This window comes from Malania oleifera, chromosome 13 (assembly GCF_029873635.1).
Source record: "Malania oleifera isolate guangnan ecotype guangnan chromosome 13, ASM2987363v1, whole genome shotgun sequence".
In the NCBI taxonomy this organism is placed as follows: domain Eukaryota; kingdom Viridiplantae; phylum Streptophyta; class Magnoliopsida; order Santalales; family Ximeniaceae; genus Malania; species Malania oleifera.
Genome location: NC_080429.1, coordinates 17,087,591 through 17,094,352, shown reverse-complemented (window position 1 = coordinate 17,094,352; position 6,762 = coordinate 17,087,591).

Genomic DNA, 6,762 nt, shown 5'->3' with positions numbered 1-6,762 from the left:
TAACCAAACTAGGCAGTTTGGTTGCCCGAGCCTCATTTTGAACGCAAACCTTCGGTCGCCCGAGTAGTTGAAAAGTGCCCTGTCAGGCTTTCAGGTGCCCGAGGAAGGTGTGTTCAAAATAGGTTTGGGTGCTCGAAGACCAAGTCAACATGTTGACTGGTTTGGTCGCCCGGACCGTTTTACAAGGCATAAGTTCGGTCGCCCAAACCCTCTCAGCATTTCCCATTAAGTGCATTTTATCCTTATTTTGATTCCCCTTATTAAAATAAGTGATGTAGGGGACTTTGTGTCCTTAGTGTAGGTACCTAAAGTCAAGTTAAGGTCGTTTCGAGCATACCTACCTACCATGCATGATGCAAATTATTACAAGTCATACACGCACACAGTTCATAATAAATTACAATCCAGAATGAAGAACTAAACAAATTAATATAAATTACAACACATGGATTTTCATTCTTTGGCATGAACATTGCACGCCATCATGATAAATCTTTTATTCCTGAAGTGTGCACAAGGTGATCCTGCATGCAATTCTCAGTACAATCATTAGTACCAAGAGTATTTTTCATAATTAAAACTGTCAACAATCTCCCCATTTTTTATGATGACAAATGTTTTATGCAAAAGTGGGTTTAGCCAAGAAAAGCCCCCCTGACTTTATGCATAAAGATAATTAAAGTAGTGGGAAATGAAAGATTAAGCATAATTAAGCACAGTCTTACCCCACTTTTGCCTCTTCTCCCCCTTTTGGCAACAACAAAAAGGGTTAAGCAATAAAGGGTGAAGGCAAGGATGTCTTTTAGATATAGAAGGTATATTGGAATTTTAAAAAAATTCGGTAGCATGCTGTTTGAAAAAGATCATTCCCAAACATAACCCTGTACCTAACTGACCCTTTTGGAGTTACGATACGCAATATATAGCAAAGTTCAACTAAGTAATCTAAATAGAATGTGCATCAAGAAAGTAAGAGAAACATTTAGCATATGATACCAATTGATAATTTTAATGTTCTATACTCCCCCAATGGATGATTATGCAAGCATGAAGATTAAAATTTTCATTTGGCTTTCACTCATCCTTTCAAAAATATTTTCATGTAAATTTTATCATAATCATCTTTTGTTGGCCAAAACAAGCTCGAATTTCCATAAGGTATAGTAAATGAAAATATGTTGGCAAGATACCAAGTGTTATACTTTCGTGATAGTGAGCCTACCAACTATAAGCGTGCTAACTAATAAAAAATACTAATATTTGCAAAAGCATGATATTTTGAAGTGAGCATGATATCTAATATAGATGTTGTCAAGACATGCACATTGATATTATCTAGTTAACGTATTTTCCAAATGATGTATAGAATGAAAGAACAATACATTTCTATTTCTTAGGGCCTAATGATTTTAATATTGAGTGACTCCCCCTAAGAATATACATTTTCCTAATAAATCAGCTTGAGTAAAATTCAAATGTTATTTTAGAAACAAACTCAAGTTTTAAGAAGTTTAGCATTTAGAAAATGATATATGGTTATGTGCAATAGTTTAAGAAAAATCCGGCAGCATTTTATTTGAAAATATGATCAATCCATAATAACTTGCCAATATCTAAGCACTTCAAATATGTACGCCTAACCAACTCCAAGGAATTTAGAATTTCAAAAAAAATGAGCTACGCGTAAATACTTAAAGTCTAAGATCAAATTGCATTTGCACACAAGATATTTCAAAGATCATTTCAACCATTTAGGCAAATGTCTACAGAAAATTCAACAGCATGTCGGCTGTAAACAAAACATTTCCCAAATTTTACCTACACAAAAATGATTCTCAAACAAACAGTATCTCAAGAGTAAGACATGCAAGAACCTATAATCTACCAGCAAACAATTCTCATCGGCTGCATCCGCTATACAGGAGGCTTTCTACACTAAGCATGCATTTCAACATAATAGTCATTCAAGCACAAATACATACACATCAAGCAACTGCAGATATATATATATATATATATATAATCATAAGCAAAAACACAGTCACCATATCATAGTATTTGCGTGCGTGTGTGGTGAGTGTGATCGTCAGAAGCAAAAATAAAAGTAAAAGTTGGTTTTAATAAGTACAGACCAAATAAAAGTGTATCTAAATAAAATATAATAGATGATCAAATAAGAAACTAGGTTATGATGAAATGGATCCATATGAAGCACTCCTAGGTCTCCTCATTGTCATGATCATCATCCTCCTCCTCACCACTTAACTCCATCTGGTCATCCTCCCCAATGTCCTCGTCATTCATCTCTTGCAGTCGCTCACTAAGTTTATGGAAGTTAGCCCATACCTCAGACTAGAACTCGATGAACTCGCTATAAAGGGAGTCAAGTCTAGCCTGTGATGAAAACGCTTGCTCAAACATGGAGACTTAAAACTTCTGAAACGAGGCAGAGAGATCGGTGATAGCAACCATGATCTCGGCGCTAGATGGTACATGAGGCAGCTCCTGTGGGGCCTTTTGAGCTCCTGGGTCTCTCTCGTGTGCAGTGGGCAACCACATGTTGCCGATGAGCTCGTAACCCATCAACTTCAAAGTGGTGGATTTGAAAACGTCGGAGGGTTGGACCTTCTTGATGGTGGCAAGTGGTGACCTATTCAGCCTTTCCTTAACAAATATCCTAGATAGAATCCCACCGTAGGGCAAGATGATCCTCTTTCCAATGGGTTTTATGAACATCCACCGTAGGATCAATCTAGGAAGGTCTAGCTTCTTTCTGGTGAAGAGGCACCACATCACGAAGCAATCCAAATAGGATACATGGTCCGTCGATCCTGACTTAGGCAATATGTTGTAGGATATTAGGTGGTGTACTGCCTTTGCATCTACAATCAAGGATCTGTAGCTAGGAGTGTGGGTCAAATCAGACACTAGATTTGTCATGACTAAATTAACAAGCGTACTCACAGTGAAGTCCTGCTCAGCTATCCAAGTGGAGGAAGAATCGGGGTAGATGAAATCGCCACGCTGGATCTCAAAGGTCTCTGCCAGGTAGGCATCATCAAAGTGGAGATCCGTCTCAAGCACTCTGGAGTAGTAGCCCTGCCCATCTTGAGCAAGATTGGCATAAAAGAGCCGGATGAGCAGCAGGTACATCCCCCAATACTGAAAGGCTATAAACTCATACCATCCTTGATATCGAAACATGTCAAGAACGTTGTTGAAGTGGGTTTGCATGAATTCGATATCGAGGATTTTTCCCAGAATGGGGTCTTTGAGACGAAAGACTCTCTCATACTTTATTCGCCGATCTGGTGTGGGAAACCACTGTTCCAATGGAACACCTCTGATCTCTGGCCATGGACACAGATTTCAAGGGAGACTGGGCTAGGATGTGAAAAGAAAAACAAGAAGACTCTCAAATTTTTGAAAGAAATGAACCAATTTTTGCGGAGAAGCATATATATCAGCATGGTTCGGGCGCTTGAGCATGAGTTTGATCACCCGAACAACTTTAAATATGGGAACCTTTGAGTCTTTTCGGTAGCTTGGACACTAGTTTGGTCGGCTGAATTTGAGGCGCCATTTTGTATTTTCGAGGGTTGACCGCCTAAATTGATTTTTAGCTGATATAACCGGTCGCCCGAAGATCCCTGTTCGGTTGCCCGAATATGAGTTCAGGGACCCAAAGATGTTCTGCAGCCCAAGAGGATTTGAACATGAAGATTCATCCGCTTGAAGTCTGATCAACGATTTGGTCAAACTTCAAGTTTGGTCAGCCGAAGTGCAAAAGCACTGTTTTGTTCGGTCGCTCGAGCTTGGTTCACTTGTTTTTGTTTGACTTGATTTTCAAAGCTAGAGACCCTATGGTTTATCTATGAGATGTAGGGTGTGATAGGACTTCAAGATGAGTTTAGGACAAGATTTTTGACTTTAATTTCTAAACCTCAAATTTGCACAACGAGCAAGGTATGCTTAACATTAGACATTCATATTTAAGCGAGAGTTAAGCATTTTGAACTCTAAATACAAGGCAATCATGTCATGTCCATTTGGAAGTAGTTTTCTATTCAAACAGCCAATGATTTATATTCTAACCAATAAGTATATTCATTTAGTCTAGATTGGTTTTGTAATTGAATTCACAGATTGGTTTGATTCTTCAAAATACTTAGTCTGCAATAATTTGAATGGTGGATATACAAAAATCTTACATCTATCAGCCCCAAGCCACTTCCTAACCCCTTAGAGAATGCTACCCCATATAGCTAATCCTAACTACTAAGGAAGAATTATGTGATCATGTAATTCCTATTTGAGCAAGTTCCTTGACTTTCAAGGGGTTTTCTTTCTTAACAACTCCTACCATTTTTCTTCTTTTTATTTTAAATGGGTTAGGGGTTGGTGATTCCTTAATTTTCCATACCTGTTTGGGCTTCACACCTTTTCTTTTAAACGGGCAATCAAATTTTGTGTGCCCCTTCTTTTTACATAAGATGCATGTAGTGTGAATGTATGGACCAGACGAGGTACTAGCATAGTATTTTGATTCTTTTACAAAATACCCCATGTATAGGTTTTCTCTTTTCTTATTTTCAATTCCATTATAACCTATACCTTCCTTATCTAAGGTCATATTTTGTGCACCTAGCAATTTTTCAAAGTTTTCTTTACCTTTAGTGAACGTGTAGATGATCTTAGATTGTTCTATTTTCTTCTCTAGATCTTGAATTTTTTAGTTTTTCAAATTTTTGCAAGCATTCTGAAGTTTCAAAAGTTCTTTAGACAAAATGTTTGCTTTACTTTCAAGATCTGCAATCAAATGGTTCTTTTCATCATCATTAGAAGCTTTAGATTTCAAGTCAGCCAATTCATTTTCTAATGATTCATTCTTGCTCTCTAGTCTTTTTATTTTCAAATAATTTTCTCTTTTAGCAAGAATTTTTGAGTCACATTCCTTAGTACATGCATCATACTTATTTTTCAACACAGAGTATTTCTTATTTGATTTTACAAGTAACTTATAAGTCCTCATGTATTCAATTTGCAATTCCTCATAAGATGGCATGTTTTCACTATCACTACTATCATATGATTCATAATCAGACATATCATTCAAATCAGCACATGAATCATTTTCATATTTATCTACTAAATCAGAAGGAACTGGGATAACCTCATCATTAGTCAAAGCCACAAAACACTAGTTACCTTCCTTGGGATTAGTGGAGCCTGAGTTGTACAGAGAGATGTCCTCCTTTTGCATGGACACACTGTATCTCCACTTAAGTTCGTCCCAAATCTTCTTAGCACTAGTGCATGCTATGACACCTCACATAAAACATTATAATCCAAAGCATGCAGTAAGATATTCATGACATCAAAATTTATCTGTACTAAATTCCTATCAAGATCATTCATTTCACACTCAGATCTAGGAATAATAGTGCACCCAATAGATTTCATAGGCACACAATCACCCTAATCAATGACTTTCCAAAATTTCCAATTCAAGGCTTTCGCATACACAATCATTCTAAATTTCCATATAGCATAATCATTACCACAGAATACAGGTGGGTGTGTGACTAGTCTTCCCTCACATGAAGGGGGTGCACTAACACGAGCCATCATGATATTTTACTAAGTGACGTTTAAGTCTAGGCTATGAGGCTCTGATACCAATTGTTATATTTGGTGCAACCCCAGAAGAGGGGATAAATTGGGTATTTAAAACTTATTGCCTAGGTTAACAGGTTTATCAGTAGGGCAATACAACCTAGGGTGAGTCTACATAATCCACAGATAACATACATGTGCAGTAAAGGTAAAGAGCAGAAATGTAAAGAACAAGCACGATTTGTTATCGGGGTTCGGCCAACTGTGCCTACGTCCCCACCTCGACCACACTGGCACAAGGATTACCACTATAATGCTTACTTAAACGGGTGGAGCGGCACCTAATACAACCAGGTCAATTCAAGGGGCTGACCTCAACTGACACACCTTAACAGGATGACGCACCTAACTTTCCTAACCGAGTCTAAGACAATTCGAGACTATTCCACAGGACTGGTATCCCTCTTCAGGGCACCTAGAATACAATCAATGTGTATAAAATGTTTGTACATGGAAATTCACTTTTAGACAAGCAAATGTGTGCACCAGTATAGATCAATCAATAATGCAAGCACGAATGATATGTAAATATGCTTAGTGCTCTATTGTGTGCTTAAACACTTAATCACGTATAAGATTTCAACTCAGATCTAGAGTGTATACCCAAGCAATATTTGAAACACACTATGTGAATAATACAATATCAGATTAGGGTTTCAAAATGTGCTAAGCAAGTCCAAACAAACAAACTCAATAATGTATTCTAATATTCAAGGCACAATAGAGTTATTTGAAATACTAACTTGTGAAAAGGAATTTTGTACACAAAAGTTAGGTTTAGATAACTTGCAACAATAATGAAAGAACCTCAACCCTCAAAGTGTTTCCACTCTAGGTTTATCAAATGAAACTAGTGAAAGAACTTTGAAGCTAAACTCTCTCAAAAATTCGATCAAGTAACAATGTAAATGAGAGTTTTAGTCACGGAGATTAAGCACAATAGCCTTTGAAAATACTCACAATGCTTGTAGAAATCAAGAATAAGGAGTATGTGAGTGTTTGGAAATATAATTTGGCTAATGAAGGATTTTGAATGTTGAGAGAATTTTTGTTTAATCAAGTTGGCTAATCCCTTTCTAATTAAAA